The following is a 12,524-nucleotide window of genomic DNA, read 5'->3' as shown; positions in this document are numbered from 1 at the left end:
TTTTTGAAGTTTTGGAGGGCCATTTAAGTCATTACGCCCCTCCCAAAACAGCTGTCCGTTTAAGCTGTTTTGATAAACTACTGTGGGGCTACTTATGGATTTAAGCTGAAAATTGATTAAATTAAGCTATAAATTGTTTTGATAAGCTGTGCCAAACACTCTAAAATAGTTTAATATAAGCTAAAAGCTTAAATAAGTTGCTTATAAGCTATGCCAAACTGGCACTATTTCTAAGGTCTTTTAAACAAAAGCTATTTTGAATACGAAATTTAAAAAAAATAATTCATAATTTTGAAGGTTTACATAACAGTAAGACTGGGGGTGTAATTTTGGCCCATGGCCCGCGGGCAGCCCGAAGCCCGTCCGCGGCCCGAGGTGGGCCCAGCCCGAGGCCTTGGGACAGGGCCTGGGCCATCTTTTTGAAGCCCAGGCCGGCTCATGGGCCCGGCCCCGCTTGGTCCGGCCCGTGGCCTAGCCCATCGGCCCGCTCAAGGCCCGCCCAAAAGTCCGACTCGAGGCCCAGCCCACCCGAGGCCCAGCGTTATTTTTAATGGAAAATAATAAAATTTTAGTGGAAAAAATAAAAAAAATAAAAAATTTGTTTAAGCCCGCCCAAAGCCCGAGCCCGAGCCCAAGCCCAAGCCCAAGCCCAGGTGCCCGGCCCAAGGCCCGATCACTGGCCCGTTTAAAGCCCGAATACCCCTGGGCCTAGGCCTAGTTTTCTGACCCGTGGGCCGGCCCAAAATTACACCACTATGTAAGACCTTACCCTTTCAGCCAATTAATTTTTGTGTTTTATTACTTTTAAATTTCATATATAATTGTATTGTACAATATAATTTGTTAAACTTTATTTTGAGAATTAAATGAGCGTTTTTCAATGTAAAAATAAAATATGTTTTTTCTTGTCATAACAATTCTGGTTATTGTACTGAATAATTTATGCGATTGTTTTTTTGGGGGGATGATTTCTCTGTTTACCAGGCAATGGTTAATATCATTACAAATTTCATTTCGATAATTTAATCATCATTTTATAAGACATTCAGGCCTCATTTAGCAAGTGACTTTTTTAGTTAAAAAGTCAAAAAGTCACTAAGAAAAACTCATACCAAATAGTCAAAGATTCTCTTTTCTCTCTACTTTTTGCACATTTTTTTGTAAAAAGTCAAAAAGTCATCCCAGGCATAGAGCCGTTTTGGGAACCAAAATAAAAAGTCACGTTTTTGTCAAAATGTTCAAAAATGCAAGTGGCAAAAACGTAACAAAATTGGTTTGGGAAGTGCCAAAAACGCAAGTGTGAAATTACAAATTGGGGCCTATGACAAAAAAATAAAAAAATAAATTTCTTATGCTGGGTAAGGGTATTTTGGTCATTTTAATTTGATTTGACACCATAAACAAATATTAAACTAAAAAATCAAAAGTCAGCTTTTTACCAACTTTCTAAATCACTTTCCAAAGAGCTAAAAAGCTTGATAAAAAACCAAAAGCCAGTTTTTTACCAACTTCCCGAAACATTTTGTAATAGTATTTTTTAGCTCATATTTTAGTCAAATAGTCAAAAAGTTACTAAATTAACCTGTTCCCAAACAAGACCTCAGTATATATCTTTCATAAAATTACGTTAATCCGATAATCATAATCACTCTGTTTGTTTCTAATTTTCAAAATTCACATTTCAAAAAATTTTACTTTTTCGCTTTCAATTTTTTTGTTTTCGCTGAATTTTTTAATAATTTAAGTAAATTTTTATTTTTTATTTTTTAGACACACTTAACATAAATACATTTAGAAAGTATAATATTTGTGAAAAAAATCTTTAAAAAATTCATTAAATACCAAAAATACAAAAAAGATATGAAAATTCAGTACATTTTTTGTATTTTTATGTATTTATTAATTTTTTAAAATATTTTTTCACAAGTAATTTACTATTTAGATATATCTAAGTAAGGTATATCTAAAAAAGTAAAAAAAAAAAATACTTAAAATTTTAAAAATATTCACTAAAAACAAAAAAATACGAAAAACAAAAAAACTTAATTTTCAAAAAACTGAAACCAAACACACTGAATATTTTTTTTATTTTATCGCGTTTGTCAGTAAACAAATATGTTTATGAGAAAAAAAAACTATCTATTTTTTGAAGGCAAACACAATAAAATAAAATGATTAAGATTATTGAATCAACCTAATTATTTTCATAGACATACACAGATAACTGAACAAAATAAACAATTCGAATCATCAAAACGAGACTTGTTGTGAACCCCACAGGACTCTCAAGTACAGATGTGAACCGTATATTTCTATATGACTAGTAGTACTGAATAAGCCGTATAACGGCCTCTTTTAGTCATTATTTATTACATTAAATCTGAACACTAGTGTTCTTATAGAGCCTCTGTTTGGGAAGAAAAAGCCCAGGCTTTTTTGGCTAAAATAGCCACAAAAAACAAAATAGGCTATTTTAGCCACAAAAAACAAAACATCAAATCCAACCCATAATCATTACAATCCTCTCTCACAAAAAAAGTCAAAAAAGCCAAAAGCCAAAAAGCCCTTCCCAAACCAGGCTAAAATAGCCCAGGCTAAAATAGCCAAAAAGCCAAAAAGCCAAAAAGCCAACCCACTTCCCAAACGGAGGCAGAATGACTTTTTTCTATACTCTTATCCTCCATACTCTTTTATACTTTATTTTTTAAACTCCATTCTAAGCACACAATGATATTCTAAACCATACATTTGTAATTCCAATAATTTAGGTGAGTTATACAAAAAATTAGTTTCATCACATATCACTAGATACATGAATAAATTACATCTTGTTTTTTAAAATGGATAGTAATTATGAGTTTAAGCTTAAACCTTCTTTTATAAAACAAAAAGTGATTTATTTATGTATTTATCGATATTCGATGAAGTTGATTTTTGCACAGACGGTCTTCATTGTGAGATTTACAAAACACACTATTTAGATTATCATTGTGGGTCTAAAATGAAACCCAAAAAATGAAGTATGAAAAAGTATAGAGGATAAAAGCATGGAGAATAGCCAATAAACAAGTTTTTTTGATAAGTAAATGACGAGATTAACTGTTCTCATCCAAATCCTTTGAAAAATACAAATGTTTTATAAAGTCAAGAAACGAAAATATTACACCAAAATGATAAGTAAATGACAGTTTTTACAAGTCTTTTTTTTCAAAGAAATCTGATAATAATAAGAAACATTAGTTAACCAGATAAGTTCTTGGGACATGGCCACATAGTGCTAGAACTCAACAGTGATAGTAATAAAAGTTAGGCACACAAATTTGTGTTGATAATTGGAGAGACAAATTGGGGCGATGACATTTGCTGATTGGTCTATGACATGGCCTATGTGGTGTGGTGCCCCATGGCACCAAATAATTTTGCTAGTTAACCAATATCAACCCAACATGCAAACATACTTACTGGATATGGAAGATGGAGAGTTTGTGTACTTCTGGCAATACAAAACAACATTATCATGGCTCCTAGGAACAGGCCTGTCTCACATTGGACAAAGAGAGTAAACCTTCAAACCTTTTTCCTTCGCACAGAAGAAATTGCGCGAGTTACACAAGTACCAACTTGTGTCCCTCACAGCATCACTATTCAACCTCACCCATGCAGTATCAGCATCATTATACACATACACTTTAAATGACCAGAAATTGTAGTCATCTTGCTCGATTTTCACTTTCGCTCCTTCGTGCTATGTAATATAACCTTTTAAAAACACATTCTCTAATGTGGACAACTCTTTCCACGAATCACTAGCCATATTGTAAATTATCATCCTTCCCGTTGTATGGTAGCAATACACATTCTGTCCCATAGTAATTAGATTTCTGTATCCTGAAAATACTGTCCTCTGACCAAAATAGGTATGCTCAGTCCACACATCATTACCCGGGTTAGCTATTTTAAAAGTCATCAGAGTAGGATTACCAAACTTAAGGAGGACTACAAAGTTGGGATAGCCTTCACAGGTGGAAAAGGAACCAGTGTATCCACCAGATGGATCTACTACATCAGGCAATTTAATTTTAGCCTTTGTAAATGGATTTATTAAAAGCAGAGAATCAGGCAACCTTTCCTTTGGCTTGGAGAAATTCTGTCTTTGTTGCAGAAGAATCCATCCATGTTTCGATAAAAGCACTGAAGCTCCATGAAATTCGGCCAGGTCGATACTAAATTTATGTTTCCTTGTAACACTGATGAACTCCTGTAAGCTGTTCTTAAAATCAGTGCTCTTGCCAGATCTATGGCAACCCATCTCCAGCAGATTGAAGAACTTTCGGATACTGTGCTGATGCAGAGTGCCAATCAGGACAAACAGCAGCATCTAGCTTATCCTTTATCATCCATAAAAGGAGATCTGGGAATGAAGACCAAGCGCCTTTACTTTCTTTGTCATCAGGCATTTGAGGGGATGGATCTGTAAGCTTTCTGTATTTCTGTATATTCAATTGTGTTTGATTACAATCAGACCTTAGATTATATAGCCCTAACTCCTAAACCAAAAAGGAAAATACAATCATGCCTCTAATATGACTCTAATACAATCACGCCTCTAATAGGACTCTAATATGTACAACTACAATCATGCCTAATTTGTAAGATTCAGTATATATTCTCACACCCCCGCTCAAACTCAAGGAGTTTTAGCAAAAAACACTGAGGGCTTGCTAAGAAGAAACTAAAACCAAGCGATAGTATGAGTTTTGGTGAAGAAGTCCGCAAGTTGCAAAGCCAAAGGGATGAAAGGAAGCGAGATAGAGGCAGACTGCAGATATTGGCGAACAAAGTAACAATCAATCTCAATGTGTTTCGTCCGCTCATAGAAAACAGTATTGTGGGCAATTTGAATAGCACTACGGTTGTCACAATAGAGAGAGGTCGGAGAAGACTGAGAGACACCAAAATCAGACAAGAGACAACGAAGCAAAACAATCTCAGCAGTGGCATGAGCCATAGCATGATACTTAGCTGCGGCAGTAGAGCGAGCAACAACTGATTGTTTTTTGTTTTTCCAAGAGATTAAGAAATCACCAAGTAACATACAGAAACTAGACGTAGACTTGCGATCAGTAACATCACTAGCCCAATCAGAGTTAGCATAGGCCACCAAGTCCAAAGAGGAAGTAGAGGACAACAGTAAGCCCTGAAAAATGGTACTCCTGAGATAGAGAAAAATGCGAACCAAAGTAGCCCAATGGGTAGAGCGAGGAGTAGAAACAAACTGACTAACTACATGAACAATATAAGCAAGATTAGGGTGAGTGACAGTCAGATAAACTAAACAATCCACAAGCTCGTGATATAAAGTGGGATCATCCAAAGGGACACTATCAGTAGAGTTAAGCTTCACATTAAGCTTAGTAAGTGTATCAAAAACCTTAGTATCAATAAGACCAGTACGGTGAATGACTTCATTAGCATACTTAACCTGAGACGGAAAATAGCCCTTTGGAAAAGAAGCAACCTCAATACCAAGAAAATACCGTAATGGACCCAGATCTTTTATTTCGAAGGTGCGAATGAAATGCTGCTTGACCTCAGAGATAGCAGAAGAGTCAAAGCTAGTGATGATCATATTATCCACATAGAGTAAGAGCAACAAAACCAACCGATGTATGTCTCAGAAATAAAGCAGAGTCGGAAGCAGAATGATGAAACCCAAGCTCGGTAACAGCAATCTGAAAGCGATCATACCAAGCACGAGGAGACTGCTTTAGACCATACAGAGCACACCGAAGACGACAAAACTAGCCAAAGAAATAGTGAAAGGTGAAGGCCAGGGGGAGGACACATGTAAACCTCTTCAATGAGATGGCCATTAAGAAAAACATTCTTAATATCCATTTGATAAAGAGGCTAAGAACAAATAGCAGTGACAGAGATCAAAGTACGGACAGTAGTCATCTTAGCAACAGGAGCAAATGTCTCCTCATAATCAATACCATACTCCTGAGAGAAACCTTTGGCAACCAAACGAGCTTTGTAGCGCTCAAGAGACCCATCAGAATGAGTCTTGACTTTGTAGACCCATTTGTAACCAACCAAGTTCTTACCAACAGAGAAAGGAACCAACTCCTAAGTACTAGTTTTCTGTAGAGCAGACAACTCATCCTCCATAACTTGAACCCAATGAGGATCCTGACATGCCTCCTTGTAAGATTGAGGTTTTGAAAAAGAGTGAATAGCAGACAAAAAAGGACGATAGGAAGCAAAAAAACATGTATTAGACCAACCTAATCTGTTTGGAGCATGACGTGCTCGAGTAGGATATCAGTGTTCAGCAGGATTGATGACATCAGAAGTAGGAGGAGTAGCAGTAGGGGCAAAGACAACAGGTGAAGGAGGAGTCTTACGACAAGAATAAACTAATAATGAAAAAGAAGAAGCAGCTAGAGGTGAAGCAGGAGGAGAAGATGGAACAAGCTTAGGAGAAACAGTGGAGATGTATTCATCAGACGAGACCTCAGAAGGAAATGGGTCAATGTGAACCAAATCCTCTTTGGAAACTGGAGCAGTGAGAGGGAAAAGCTGAAAGTAAGACAGACTTTCGAGAAATGCAACATGACAGGAGACATAAAGGCGACGAGAGACAAAATCGTAATAGCGGTAGCCTTTTTGAGTAAGACTGTAACCTAAAAAGACACACAAGAGAGACCAAGCACTGAGTTTGGTCCTATCTTTACAAGGAAGGAGGACAAAACAAGCAGAGCCAAAGGCACGTATGAGGGAATAATTGGGAGGTTGGGAATACAGAGCCTCATAAGGGAATCGACCGGAGAGTAAGGGAGTTGGCATACAGTTAAGGAGGAAAGCAGTGGTAAGAACTGTCTCATCCCAGAATGGTGTCGGAACAGAGGCAGAGAGAAGAAGAGATCGAGTTGTCTCAAGGAGATGATAGTGTTTAAGCTTAGCACGACCATTTTGGACAGGGGTATCAGTACAGGAGGTTTGGTGAATGGTGCCTAATTTGGCCAAATACTCACAGAATTCAGTTTTAAAGTATTCCGCACCCATGTCAGACCAGAGTATTTTAATGGTGACCCCAAACTATATAGTGATCATAGACTGAAAGGTACGATATATCTAGTAGAAGTCAGATTTATGAGCCATAAGATAAACCCAGGTATAGCGGATACAATCATCAACAAATGACACATAATATGCAGAACCCCCTTTAGTGATAATAGGAGAAAGTCCCCAGACATCAGTATAGACAAGAGAAAAAAGGGAAGCAGAAATAGAAGTACTGTTATTAAAAGGTAAAACTGTCATTTTAGCAAGTTTACATCCTCGACACTCATTAATTTGACTAGGAGAAAGTTTACCTAACAATCCTGACTGAGCTAAAGACTGCAAGCAGTTAACAAACAAATGACCTAAGCGAGAATGGCATAAATAAAACTGACTCGACTGAGAATCTAACTGAAAAGATGAAAGTGCAACGGGGGAGGTGGACTGAAGAAGATGCAAACTTTCCACCACATAGAGATGTCCAACTCTACGGCCGGTCCTAATCTGCTTCTTGGATACCTGATCCTGCACACAAAAGATAGAAAAAGAAAAGATAACATCAAAACCAGAAGTATCAAGCTGACTGATAGAAAGCAAACTAACAGACAGTTGAGGAACATAAAAAACAGAGGGAATAGTAACACCAGACATAGCAGAGGGTAAAACAAACCTAATAGATAAGACAGATAGACTAGACCCATTAACAGTATTGATAATAATAGGAAAGAGAGGGGGGATACAGTGTTGGAGTAAGAAATGTGAGAAGTCATATGATGAGAGGCACCAGAATCAAAAAGCCAGACAGAGGAAGAAATAACTGAAGAGGACCCAAGCAAACCTGAATGAGGAGAGGCAGATGAAGATGACTGAGAGGTGGACTAAAGGTGCTGAAGTTGAGCAATTTGGGTACTTAAGGAAGCCAAGTCAGGATCAGAAGCCGGGGCAGAGGCAGTATAAGCAGCAGGAGGGCGAAAAGTACTCGGAACAGGACCTCGGGACTGTAGCTGAGGCGGCTACGAAGACTGAGCAGATTGACAGCCCTTCTTGGGACAGTTGTACTTCTAATGGCCCTTCTGATGGCAAAAAGCACATTCATCAGAGGCTAGTGGCCCCTTCTTGGGCTTTGCATTGGCCTGAAGCTAATAAGGTAGGGGGTTCGACAGTAGAAGAAACGGAATAGGAGCCAAGAAGACAAAGTTTGACTGGCTATCTTAAGATGGGTTTCTTGAGAGAGAAGCTTACGAACAATAGCATCCACAGAGGGGAGAGGAGACCGATGAAAAATACCACCACGGATAGCCTCATACTGAGGGGAGGGTGCCATTAAGAATTGCACTAAACGACCTTGCGCCCGAAACTCGACATAAGCGTCTAGTGTCTTGAGGCTAGATGGTTCCATGAGAGCCAGCTGATCCCAGAGGCCTGTCATCTCAATGTAGAAGTCTTGAATAGACAAATCCCGCTGACGAGCTCCTTGAATAGCTGTTTCCAACTCATACCATTTGGAAAAGTTGGACTGCTGATAAACACTTTGTAAGTAATCTCATACATCTTTGGCTGTGCTATATTTAGAGAACATCATCCCGATACGGTCATCCACAGAGTTATGGAACCAAGTCAAAACTTAAGCATTATCACAATCCCAAGTGTCACAGGAACTCAGATAGTCTTCTTGGTTGGGATCCGATAGATGAGGAACAAATCCAGAAACATATCCCCATTTTTTTCGACGAAGAAGAAAATTTTTATAACACTAGACCAATAAACATAGTTGTCATTTGTAAGCTTGCATTTAATAGCTTAGATTTTAGCTTCGATTTTAGCTTCCAACATTGTAATGAACCAGAAATAAAAAAATAAAATATAATAAAATAAAAAAAGAGAACTGATACAGTGATAAAACCCAATAAAGTTGAGGAGTCAACCTGCAATAATCCAAAGTTGAGACAGAGGGGTCAAGGTGGACTGAAATCAGAACACAAAGAACAAAACTGAAGATCGAGAGAGAGCAAAATTGAGAGCAAAGACCAGACTGAGAGCCAACGCAAAGGTCGCAAGAGAGAGAGAGATCCCTCAAGCCCAGACCCAGTACCAAAAGGCAATCGCAATTTCGGCGAAGATAGAGAGAGTTGTCGCGACTTCAGAGAAGACTGTCACAACCCAGCAAGACCTTTGTGGCTTCGGAGATGGCTTTCGCGACTGTCACGACCCAAAGAGGGCTAGCTTCGATCGACCCAGAAAGACCCAGCAAGTAAGAACGAAGAACTTCGAATGATTCGAATGATCAAGGCCAGACCTAGGGTTTCAGAAGTGGTTCTAATACCATGTAAGCTTTCTATATTTCTGTATATTCAATTGTGTGTTTGATTACAATCAGACCTTAGATTATATAGCTCTAACTCCTAGACCAAAAAGGAAAATACAATCATGTCTCTAATAGGACTCTAATACAATTACGCCTCTAATAGGACTCTAATATGTACAACCATAATCATGCCTAATTTGTAAGACTCACAATATATTTTCACAGGATCATCTGATGATTCTAAGATACGCAAACCGGCAAACATTAAAGGTGCATTAGAGGGAAATGATGAATTCTTCACTATGTTTCTGAACAAAAGCAGTGCGTGAATGCCCAATGAAAAATCTTCAATCACAAAAGGCCAATTAAATATTTGATGGCCTAACAATGAGCTAAGTTCAAGAGACAATTGACTATACTGTTTTGCTTTGGCACAAAGCTTTCAATATTATTACTATTAGCTTCTTTCCACCTTATGAAGAACTTACCTTGTTCACGTTCTGGCAATATAGCATCAATTGAGCCTCTTTGAAACATGTTTCACAAGGAGAACATTTGAACATTGAGGGAAATTAACCTCTCTAAGTATACCCTACAATTTGAATATAAGCTGTGAGATTCCCAAAATAACCCTAAAAATATTAGATTTTTGAAGTCGTTAAAATAACAAAATAATATGGCTATTCAAAAAGCTTACTCTTCCGCCTTCTTACGATTGTGTCTATAGTTCCACTTTAAAACAAGTGAGGGGAAAAAGAAAAAAAAAAAAAAGTTAAACAAATGTAACATCATAACCAGAATAACTTAACTTGAAGCTCAACATCATTGCATTGATATTCATGGAGAAGCAAAATGTAGGATAAATGAGGGGAACACTCTCCTAAAAGTCGTGAGTCCGAAGTTATCCTAGGGCAACGTGGAGGGAGAGATTTAGGGCTGATGTTGTTAAATTTTATCTAAGAAGCACAAAAACAAACACATGACATGACACGGATATGGACATGCAAATTTTTAAAAAATGCAGGACACGACATGCCTAGGACTTGAGCAAAACATATAATTTTAAATATTTATTAGACATATCATATTTTTTAATATTATATATTTATCTTGTGTCAAATATTAATTCTCATCAAATTCATCAACCTTGGTATGCTATTCTTTCGAAAATATTTTTAAAAAATGGGACCCTCCGTGTCCCCACTCCCAAACATATCAGACACTAGTACATAACCTTTGGAGAGGTGTCTATGCTTTCATAAGATGATAGAGCTGAATAGTTGGTTAATATAAGTTTTTAGGATTTAGGGTTGCAAAATGGTAGGGTTTTGGGGATGGACATGCAACTATCCAACAGTTCTTCTGAGTGCTGTGACTTAGCATAAGCTGGTTAGATTTACTCTTTTGTTATGGTCGATTGGTTAATGAATTAATGTGTTGTAGATAGGCTTGCAAAGCAGGGTTAAGAAAAAGGAAAGAAGTTGGTTAAGATTAGGTTTGGAAGTTATAAAGGTGTGGAGCATGAAGATATGAAGAAGAAAGAAGAAATAACATCTAGGCATATACTTCGATTTCCGTAGATATAGTATCTAGAGTAAGAATTGTGTCCGTATAGTGTTACCAGAAAACACTAATACCCTCACAAATTATGTTTTGGAATGCAAGTTCCAAAACATGATACACTTTTGTTGCAAAATGATGAATTTAGTGATCCAAATCAATTCCAATTTTTTTCCCAATAAATACTTCAACAGTTCCTTGAGAAAAAAAAAATTCAAAAATAATAAACTAAAATCTAAGTGGAGTGGAGTTTTCACTGAACAAAACACAAAAAATGGGTCAAAATGCTCATAGAAATGTTTTGGTACATGATTAATTTGAAAAAGAAAAAAGAACAAAAAAGACATACATTTCACTGGATGTCTAACTGTAAAAGAAAATTGCTCTAAAAGAATCTTAATTTTAATAGTGTAAGCTATACAAGCCTATAATTTATCTCATGAAATTTTAGAGAATGTCACTTACTATACTCCCATTCTCATTCCACATACCGGAACGATTCATATTCCTAATAAAATAGTGTCAAACAATCTGTAAAGAGCTTCAAAATTTAAAGTGCACGGTCACGATGTACATTAGGAACCAAACAGGTCCTAATGATTCCATAAATTTGAGAACCAGACTGGACTGTTGGCACCGACGAGAACTGAACCGAACCGAATTGGGTTCATGATTCCTCCACAACAGAGCTAATCAATTAAGTGAAATACTAAAATGACCCAAATCTAATATAACCAGTCCATTAATACAATAAAAAAGGTATGAGAACAGAATCAAGTCAGTTATCCAAAAGTTAACAATTAGTACCTGATAGCCCAGAAACTAAAAAGCCGTAATCAATAAAAATTAAAATTAATAGTTAAAAAGCCTAATTTATGAGGAATTATTCTATCTATCAGCAATTCCAACTATAGACTCCTTCTAATTTTATTGATTACTTCATTTGGGATGTGGTTTGGTGTTTGGTTTTTGCTTTTGACTAGTTTAGCCTGAGACTAAAGAGGAAAAAATAAAATGCCTATGGATTGGAGGTGAAGTTTTACCTTAGACTAAAAAGTCTATTTTAATTTTTTATAGCTAAAATAGCCAAAAATAAACACTAACAAAATAAAAAGCCTGACATGCAAACGAAAGGCTTTCTGCAATGCATAAAAAATATATAGGGAGAGAGAAAATAATGGGTATGTAATCAATAGAATTGTAAGGATATGAGACGGACCTGTGATAATTTATTTTAATTTAGACTTACAAAGGGGACAAGCACAGTTAAAGAGATTAACAAACAAACAATTAAACAAAAAAATAAATAAAAACCCTAAATCAAAGGGAAAAAATTAAAGAAATAAGACAAATTACTCACCAATAGGAGTTATCAGACCAGCTAGACGTGCGATTGCGAAGGAAAGACGAAAGAGTGTGAGGAGTGGGAGAATGGCTAGCCGCTAGGGTTTAATATGTTTTAAAAAAACCAGTTAGATTGGCTTCGAACCGGTTTATTTTTTTAAAACCATACTGGTCCTGTTTGGTGTAACTGTTAAAACAAATTATGGCCTTGTTTGGTAGAACTTATTACTAGCTTATTTCAGTTTTTAGC

General features: G+C 36.7%; 1 long non-coding RNA gene across 2 annotated transcripts; it reads right to left on the bottom strand.

The window, feature by feature from the left end:
- Positions 1 to 3,049: 3,049 nt before the first annotated feature.
- Positions 3,050 to 12,419, bottom strand: LOC114261858 (uncharacterized). Of its 2 annotated transcripts, none has more exons than XR_014330158.1 (3): positions 12,291 to 12,419; positions 9,859 to 9,962; positions 3,050 to 4,490 (listed from the first exon to the last, which is right to left on the bottom strand). It is a non-coding gene; the product is annotated as an uncharacterized LOC114261858 (long non-coding RNA). The 2 variants fall into 2 exon arrangements; XR_014330157.1 differs by lacking the exon at positions 12,291 to 12,419 and adding an exon at positions 10,068 to 12,261 and having other exon boundaries at positions 3,051 to 4,490.
- Positions 12,420 to 12,524: the final 105 nt, after the last annotated feature.

The sequence above is a fragment of the Camellia sinensis genome, chromosome 5 (genome assembly GCF_055761805.1).
Source record: "Camellia sinensis isolate YWXY chromosome 5, ASM5576180v1, whole genome shotgun sequence".
NCBI lineage: Eukaryota > Viridiplantae > Streptophyta > Magnoliopsida > Ericales > Theaceae > Camellia > Camellia sinensis.
Note: the sequence above shows the minus strand (reverse complement) of the source record. Positions and strands in the feature narration are given on the sequence as shown.